We start from the raw sequence: 9,916 nt of genomic DNA on the forward strand, positions 1-9,916 counted from the left end.
GTTCAATACTTTTTTCCCGTGCCATTCCACATTATTACAAATTACTTAATTTCTGAATATTTATGGTTTGATTTCTTTGTATGTATGGATCACTTGGGTTGTTACCGACATCTGGTGAAAATTTCATGTCATTAGCACCTCTAGTAATATWTTTACTGAGAAAAATGGTGACGTGTTCAATACTTATTTTACCCGCTGTAAGTGTGGAGCATTAATGGGTCAGACCACGTGACGGCACATCGATTCAGATAGAGAATGTGGAGGCCTTCATATTGTACAGCTGGACAAGGTGGGCCTAACCTGAACGCTTGGCGTGCAGGTCTGTTACCTGTTCAGTGAACAGGAAGGTGGCTAGGACCCTGAAGTCCACCGAGGGTCAGTTATAGTCAACTGCTGTCCAAAGTTCAAACAGCAGGTGGCTGTTCAATGATTTGTGCCAAACAAGGTGAAAACTGGTGGTGAAGAGGCCTGAAGCAATAGAGAAGCTGACCGGCCTGCTGTTGGAACCGACTGGTGGCTTACTGGGTGACTTGGCTCCAGTGGGATTTTGTGGCTGACTTTATCTTTTATGCTGGTAAGATGACTATGAAGACCCTGTATAAAGACATGGAGGAATTAAAGGAGACCATCAACATGATGTCTGGTGACTTTAGAAACATAGACAAAGCAGCAGAAATTATAACTGAACTGCTGAACGAAATTAAACAGCTCAAAAAGTTGATCATGGAACAAGAAAATACAACTTTAGCCATGTTTAGGCTCTACACTTCACAATCTTAAAGAGTGTTTCTTGTTTTACATTGTAGACACAAAGTGTTGTCCATGGAGACAAACCTAGACTTTATCAATAATGTCTCATTATGGATGTCAAACCTATTTATTGTGATGTAACTGCACATTCACATCATCAATGGGTTCTGCTTGTGTCTGTGATTAGCTGTTCCTTAACTGGGTAATTTATGTGTGAGGGCATTTTCATGACCTGAGTCTCTTACCACAGATTGCTATGCCACATCTCATTTATTGTGAGCGGCTGGCTGCGTCCCCTCAGACCCTTCATTCCATAGGCTGAGAAAACAGCACTAAAAAAAAGATTGCATCTCTCAAACAAATAACACCATAATGAAGTGTATTAGAGAAAAAAAGCCAACGCAGTGGAAACAATAAGTGAGATTTGATCCTTTAACCTCTTTCCATCTGTGCCCAGTCTGTGAAGCCATAATGAAAAACAATTTCAATTTAAGATCCATTTCACTTTTCATCACCGACGTGAGGAATTAAGTCGTGGCAGCAAAACACAGTGTTGGACAGAGGTTTTTAGTCATGCAAATAAGTTCTGGGACTTAAAGAGAAATACATAAAGAAACTAAAAGTGCAAGCAGTTATCACCGGGAGTTCAAGCCACTTTACGCACTTCAACCTTGGCTCATGCTGTTCCCTGCACTCTGTCAACCTTGTGTACCACAGGGTCGTAGCAAGTCGAGGAGTAAACAAAATGTTATATTCAGGCCCTAAGCTCTTAGCAGCATTTTGGGACAAAAGCCGTGTTCCCATCAACGTTTTTTTTTGGTACATTTTTAAGTATTGCATTAGAAAAGGTAAGGAAATGGCAAAAAAATCCTTAATTTTACAAAAATGCTTATTTGAGGTGGTTTTTGCATCTTCCAAAAAAAGAGTTAATGCACAAAAAGGAAAATGGAAACACATTTGCTGAATAAGTTCTGATGTAGCAAATATTTACCTCATTTAAGTTGATCAGCTGTTCCTGCTGTTCGATAAAATTAGATAGAAATATGGCTATTGATCAGGGCTATTCAACAGGTGGCCCTTGGGCCACATCCGGCCCGCGAGTGACCAAAATGCGGCCCGCCATTTGGTTCACTCATCCCTTAAGCCCAGACCACCAGTTTTCTACTTTGACTACTATGAGTTCTTTTGGTTAAACATAGACATGTTTGGTATCTACAGAAACATCAGAATCTTGACTAGAACTGGCATAAATTATTTCTAAGCACACTCAAAATGGTTAAAACTATAAGCAGTTGAAGATAAAACTATCAAAGTAAAATAAAATTGATTTAAAAAGTTGGCAAGTCAGAGATGTCAAAATGTTATTTGTGTTAAATAGGAGGTATGATGCGTTATTTTTGTTTTTGATATTGTTTTACTGTCCCTAAATTTATTACATAAGGTTCTGTATATCCATGATTAAATGCAGCAAAATAAACTATTTTAAAGGTAACAGATCTTTGGTTTATTTACATAATAACTTTAATTGCTGGATGTTCGGCCCCTCAGCGGTTGGCCTGCATTAACTGTGACCCCCGGAGCAATTTAGTTGAATAGACCTGCTATAGATTATTGACCTTTATTTAACCAGGCAAATTCCTTAGAGATCATGGATCTCTTTTCCAAGAGAGGCCTGAGTCTGAAGGCAGCCTAACATCATGTTTTTGGTCTGTGGGAGGAAAGCTGAGTATCTGGAAACAAACCTACATGAGTAGAACATGCAAACGCCACACAGGAGGACCGCTTTAACCTGCAGATTGGATATTAACCACTCACCTCCTCCCGTTGCAGATTCTCTCTGGACCAAACCATTCACTTTTGTAAATAAACTGCACTTAACTTTTACTGCTTCATTCCTTGGTCTGTCCCCCCGCCCCACCAGCTATGCAACTATTGACATTTATCAAGTTTCACATATTTACAATGACTTACACAAAGTTTGTCAGTAATACAATTACGGTTACAAAATCATGCCATAAGTCTTGCGAGCATAAACAAGATCCGGCGCAAGCAAATTCATTTTCCACACGTGCAATTTAATATCCGAGCAAACAAAAATGATACTTGCGAGAGGGGATTACAGAGTTCTGCGTGCGTGAATAGAGATCTGCTCGTGTGCGTGCAGAATTGCTCTTCTCATGAGCTTCCTCCTGCTTGCTTGCTCACAGTTAATACTTTTGGCAGTAGGTATGTGGATCCAGTTGGCATTTTGTTACTACACATGATTAGTTACAGTCTCTGTCCTGTGTGACTGGTCAGAGAGTATTAAAATAAACTATGACTATAAACTAAAGATTATGCCCATAATAAGCAAACAAACAAAAAAAAAACCCTTTATTGAACAAACTGCAAGTATACAACAGTCAGACAGATGCATGGCAGACCGTCATTGCAATGCATAATATTCTGGGTATCACACAATCTATTATCTCCTTAATATTTAAAATATTTTTGTAACTTATCTTACATTGCTGTCACTATCTGTCAGCTGAATATAGTTGTAAACCTAACTAACCTAATGCTAGCTGACTAGAGTGGACTCCATGCTCTGCAGAATGAGTTTTAATTTGACTGGAACTGTTTGGAGTCAGTTAAAATGACTGATCTATAAGTGTAACAGATATACATAATTATTCCATAACAGTCCCATTTTTCCAATATTTTTACTCTGCATTTAAAGTATGTTAGAAGTATGACTGGAAATGTATTTGTATACACTGGCAACAGCAAACCTAAAATGTTACTTTCAGTATACTCAAAAAGGTACTTTTATAAACTAATAAAATGGCACTAGAAGTTTACTGCTAGTACACTTCTAGTACCATTACTTTATTATAATTAGAAATTTAGTATACCTAGAAGATTACCTTCAGTATATGTTCAAGTGTACTAAAACATACTTAAAAGTTTATTTTAAGTAAACTAATAGTATACCATGAAGATTACTTTCAGTAGACTTTCACAAACTTAAAGTGGGCCAATATAGTCCCAAGAAGTGTACTTCTTATTATACTGCTAGTATACTCATATCAGTGTACATGGTAAACAAAAGGACACTTGGGAAAATATATATTTTATACTTTAGCATACTTAATGACATGTACTTAAAATATACTTCCTTTTGGAAGGGTCTATCCTTTTTTTTTAAGTTTCACTTTCTGTTTGTGCCAGAGCTGATGCTCCAGTAGATGTTGCCAGTTAAGCACCAACATTTAATGAGTTGTTCCTTGTGCCCTGAAAATTTCAAAGAAAACCCATCCATAACTTATTGAGTAATCTTGTGCACAAACCGAAGCATCTTAAATTTTTCTTTTTTCTTTAAATTTTTTTGTTTGGTTCACATGGAGCACATTGCCTGAAAGTTCAATAGGAAATGAATGTTCAACTCTGCTGAACGCAGAAACAAACATTTCATCGCAATCATTAGAATTTCTGAGAAATCGCTTTTTAAAGAACACAATAGAAACAGTCATTTTTTTGTCTGAGCTACAGCATAACTTACTTTTCTTGCGTAAAGCATAAAATAAAAGGATTATCTTATTAATTTATTTTAAATTCTAGATGTGTAGTTTTCTCTGTCCTTTTCCTGACTGTTTCAACCACAATTCCTCAGTCCCTTTGCTCAAAAAGAGACATGAATGTACAAACCTTGTAGACCCAGATTCATTTACTGGGCTTTTTCAGCACTTTGGACTGATAGCAGCAGTGGGAGCTTGGTAATGGAAATGTCATTTCCATGCTGCTTTAAGTGGGACTTTATTATAGGAGATAAAGTGACTGGTACAGCTATAAACTGGCCAAGTGAGGTAGTGGCATCTGGTCGCACCATTTTGCTTTACCTAGAATTGAGCTAGAGTACATTTGTGGTAAATTTGTTTTATATTTCCTGGACCAGTAAGCCACCAGTGAATGCACACTGCAAAGCTGCAGCGAATAATAACGTTAGAGGGCTCTGAAAGGACAGGCTGACTTCAGTCAAGACATATAATGGAAGCAATGACAGGTTAACTTTATGTAGCGCCAGTGCGCTCAGTGTTTTTACCATGGAAAAGCCAGATGTTCTGAATGCCTCTCTAATGAAGTAAAACCAACTTATTTCAGAAAAAGGAAGTTACATTTTCTTTCTTTGACAAAAGTAAAAATCAAACATTCCCTTCAGTTTAAAGGCACAGTGTGTAGGATTTTGTCAATTCTTTTAGCCAAAATTGAGATAATCACTAATGACAATAATAAAAAACATGTCTAATCATTGCAGACAAAGACCTTGTTTTATTATTTTTACCTTATAAAAAGCTGTTTATATCTCCATGGTCGCGGATCGCCACTACAGGCAGCCGCCATCTTGCACCGCCATCTTGTCCACGAAGGCTCATGAAGGACAAACTGCGGTGGCGCCGTCAAAAATGGTTTTAGTTGTAATACTATAAATGTAATATTTGTTGTCTGTCATTGTAGCTGGGATAATTTTACTTATTAAAGCTCATAATCTTACCACTTGAAACATCACTAGCCCTGAAGCTGCTGGTAGACATCGCGGTTGGAATTATCAAAGGTTTTTGACACCTGAGAGACACCGTAGCAACTCCTTTGGGTTTGGAAGCTGGGGTGGGGGTGGGGGGAGGACCAGGGAGGATGATTCAACCACTCAACCACTAGATGTCGCTGAAAACAACAAATCATACACACTGTGCCTTTAACCCACTGGAAGCTTCTCTCAAGGTTTTTGTTTTTTAAAGCCCGTGTTTGTGGAGCTTTTTCAGTTTATGTTGTCAAAAGGTTTAAAGTATTTCACTTACGTGGAAATTTTAGTTATCTATATTTTACTGAAGTAACTCTTTTTCAGCTGATTTTTTACCTTTTAAATGTTAAAAATAGCCTTGTTACTCCTATTTCATTAGAGCCGGAGCACTGCGAAACAGCAGAAGGTCCTGTGGTTTTTGACCTGATTATTGTGTGAAATCTTCATAGGCATTCACACTATTGTTTTTGTGTTTCTCTTTCTTGTTGTCTTTCTGTTTCTCTTCATTATTATTTCATCATCTTCTTTCTTTTTCAGAGGACCTCTGCATCCCGTGGATCCAACAGGAGTGATGAGTTACTCATCAACTGTCGCCAAATATCTCTGAACCCCAAAGCACTACCAAAAACACTAGCTGTAAGTTAAACACATTCAGCAAGTTTAAGCATATTTTCAGATTTACATGGAATATGTGAGTATACTGTAATGTCCCCTCAGCCTGCAGAGAACATGCAACAAGCCAGAGAACACAAGCTGCTGTTACAGCTGCAACTCTAATTTTAAACCGCTGATGCTCACACACCTATCTCCCCCTCCTCTTTCGAACCTGGAACATTAATTCTTTAAATGGTAAATGTTAAATGGACTGAACTTAAATAGTGCTTTATCAAGTCCCTCCTGACCCTAAAGTGCTTTACACTTACAGTCATTCACCCATTCATGCACACATTCACACACTGATGATGGCAAACTACATTGTAGTCACAGCTGCCCTGGGGCACACTGACAGAGGTGGGGCTGCCATACATCGGCACCACCGGACCTTCTGACCACCATCAGTAGGCAAGACGGGTGAAGTGTCTTGCCCAAGGACACAACAACTGAGACAGTTGGAATGGGGAATCGAAGCCTAGCTTATGAGCAACAATTCAGCACTGTGGTAATCTGGTTCTTCTCCGCTGGTTTGTTCCTGATTGGCCTGTAGCAGGATTGGACGCAGCTGCAACAGAGTCACCTGATTACTGCTGGAGCTTTATAAAGCTTCTCCTGCCATCAGAACAATACTGGAACATTAAATGTTAATGTTTTTTGGTTTGGTTTGGTTTGTTTTGTTTTGTTTTGTTTAGTTAGTTCGTTGGTTCTGTGGAAGAATCCCGCCTGTAAAACTCACTGCTAGAAAAATCTGCCACTCCTTACCCTTCGACTCACCTGGGGTCTCATTTATAAAGGATTGCGTGGAAACCATACTAAAAGTGAACGTACGGCCAAAAGGCGGAAATGGCGTACGCCAAAAAAAATTCAGATTTATAAAACCATACGTACGCACGTTTCTGCGCATCTTTCCTTTATAAATCACAGCCGCACGTCAGAGTTTGCGCACGAGGTCCCGCCTCAGGTTCTACCCTCTACACGCCCACATTCAACCATAAACAGTCAATGTAAAGTACCTCATGAATGTTAAGATGTATTTAAATCAGTCAGCTGATCAATGCCAACAAAACTGATTGGTTCAGAGACGCTCTGTCGTGTGTCTGGAGGATGACAGGTGCTGACTGACAGCTGCTCACGTGAACAGAATGTCTGTAACTGACACAGATTTTCCCTCATTTTGCTTTAGAGTAATCTAACGATTTTTATAAAAAACAAAAATAAAAAACCTCAGCTTCAAATCAATCTCCCATCAGAGCCTGCAGGACGATAAAAACAATAAATTAAATAAGTCAGGTAAAATTAGGAATAAGTCCCCCGCTCTTCTCCTCGTCCTCTCCCCCTCCTGCCTGCTCTGTTACCCGCGGCAGACCCCCGCCCCGCGCGCGCATGCATGCACACACACGCACGCACGCACGCACGCATCCCCCCCCCGCGCACGCGTGACAAACACGGACTGGATACACGCGCTGCGCGTGTATCCAAAGCTTTTGCTGTCCTGCTTTTCTTATCGGGGAGGGGTCTGTATGGGTCGGGGTCGTCTGAGGAGGAAGCAGGTGAATGGAGTTGCGCACGGGAACTTTTATTTAAGTCTGATTCTGAAGGTAAATAAACTATCTGACAGTGATCATTACACAGTGTGGCTCTAATTCTTCACTTCACCATCTGTGTCGCAGTTTCACGTCTCCAAAATGAGCGTACGCATGGGTCAAAGCTGGCGTGAGGCACCGCACATTTTCACGTCAAGTTTGGATTTTATAAATCACAACCTTGGCGTAAAAAGTGGCGTACGCAAGTTTCTGGGCTCAAATTGTGCGTACGCAAGTTTTATAAATCCGACCCCTGCTCCTTCTCTGCTCCCTCCTTGGAAAACCTCTGCTCTCCTCAGGTCTACACACTTCCCTCTCCTGCAAAAAGGAAGCTCCATCATCAATATCTTACCTGCTCCAGCTGACCATCTGCCTTCGCTTGCTGATCCAGATCATCACCGTAAATATTAATAAAACACTTAAGTTTTATCAATGACTCCAGAGTCTCTGTTCCTCTGGGTTGATCTTGACACCCTAATAGTTTATGATAGGCACGTGCTGAATTTTGTGCATGTACAAAATTGTTGGCTGGCATTGACCTACAACAACTTATGCCATTGTGTGTATCAGTGTGCTGATAACTTATTCAGAGCTTACACTTAACCTATGTGGCCTACACCAGCATGTTTGCCTTTTTGTGTTTTTTTTTTCATATGTTGATCCTATGAGGCTTGGGCAGTGTTGATCATTTTCATACCACTGTATAATCTCTAGTAAATACTGTGGTATACGGCATTATAGTGTGTGTGTGTGTGTGTGTGTGTGTGTGTGTGTGTGTGTGTGTGTGTGTTGGGGGCTGGGTCTGTGGCATGTTGAGTAACTGATCAAAGACAGAACACACAGGAGAGGAGTTGGCTTCAGCCCTTTATTGTACAAATTAAAATGCATCCAAGTATATCTTTTTTGCATTTTTAAGTTTTTTATTATTATTTTTTTTTACCACAGTTGTAACTGTGTTAGCTATACGTTTAGCCAGTCTCTGTGCCAATAAAGTTTGTAGCTATTTCCTCATCTGCAGCAGCTCATGGGTTTCGAGGGGGAAGGATCACAAAGTTTAAATCCAAGATGGCTGTAAATGAGTGCTGCAGGCTTTGTGAGACAAAATGAATTTTCTTTGGAAGCCTCGTCAACACAGACTGGCTTCATTCATTTCCTCTGATGCCATCGCTAAACTACAGGTAGACTAAAACAGCGCAGAAAATTGGCGTTGTCATTCACAACTCCTCCTTCTGTTCACTGATAGGCCAGATTGAAATTCTACTGGAGAAAGTAAATGGGAGAAAGTCCAAATGGAGCAGAGAAGGGAGATTAGAATCAAGCGGAACTGTGTAGGAAGACCCTGCCAGGCTACATGTAATAAGTCATAATTTTCATGTCACTGTATTTTAATACCACAATATACCACTGAAGCCTAGATGTGATACATCACTGTGTGACAACTTGTGAATAAGTTCTACAAAAGTTGCACATGAGCTCTGCACAAGTCAAAAGCAGACAGCTGATTATACTGTTATGGTTACACTAGAGACAGCTTACAGATAAGTTACTCGTAGCTTATATATTTGTTTACTCAATTTATTTTATTCATAAATACAAAATCTATATACAGAAATATAGGAAGTAAATCATGCTGTGAATAAAATGGGTGCAGAGTGAAGAAAAATAAATCTTATACCTGTCGTTTATTGAAAAAAAAAAAAACTTCAACCAACAAACTCAGTCTTTCATTTCTAAATTTACAAAACAAACAAAAAACACCAGAGCGCCATTTCAGGAAGCAGGCTAAGTGAAAATCCTGAGTAAGTTCTGGGGTGACTATGTGCATATCCTGGGTTTTGGGTTTCAGAAACCCAGATAGCCGTTATCCTGAGTTAACTAAACCCCGCAACTTACTCTGTGAACCAACCCTGCACCATAGCAGGATTACTTGAACAAATCCTGAGTTTGTCTGACTTTTTAGCTGAGAGCTGCACATGGACAGTGTCAGACATGTGCCCTTTTCTAAAGGAGCCTGTAGATGTTGGAGTGCTAATACTCCATTAGCACATTTTTAGATGTTTGAAGTTTGTTGCTGTTTCACTGGTAGTTTCATGGACAGGAAAATGATAAAACTTCGTTTACATTTCTACTTTCTAATTATGTTATGATCAAAGTTTTAAATTCTTACAGAAGTATATATTGGCTGGGTTGCACATACACACACATACAGTGGTTTGCAAAAGTATTCATACCCCTTGAACTTTTCCATATTTTGTCACATTACAACCACAAACATAAATATATTTCACTGGAATTTAATGTGAAAGACCAACACAAAGTGGTATACAATTGTGAAGTGGAAGCAAAATTTTACATGAATCAAAACATTTTT

The 9,916-nt window shown here is 39.3% G+C and overlaps 1 long non-coding RNA gene across 1 annotated transcript; it reads left to right on the forward strand.

Annotated features, from left to right (window-relative positions):
- The first annotated feature begins 492 nt into the window (after positions 1-492).
- On the forward strand, positions 493-6,144 carry LOC106528889 (uncharacterized). The gene is made up of 3 exons (XR_001311558.1): positions 493-574; positions 5,846-5,944; positions 6,026-6,144. It is a non-coding gene; the product is annotated as an uncharacterized LOC106528889 (long non-coding RNA).
- Positions 6,145-9,916: the final 3,772 nt, after the last annotated feature.

This window comes from Austrofundulus limnaeus, unplaced genomic scaffold, assembly GCF_001266775.1.
Source record: "Austrofundulus limnaeus strain Quisiro unplaced genomic scaffold, Austrofundulus_limnaeus-1.0 Scaffold411, whole genome shotgun sequence".
In the NCBI taxonomy this organism is placed as follows: Eukaryota; Metazoa; Chordata; class Actinopteri; order Cyprinodontiformes; family Rivulidae; genus Austrofundulus; species Austrofundulus limnaeus.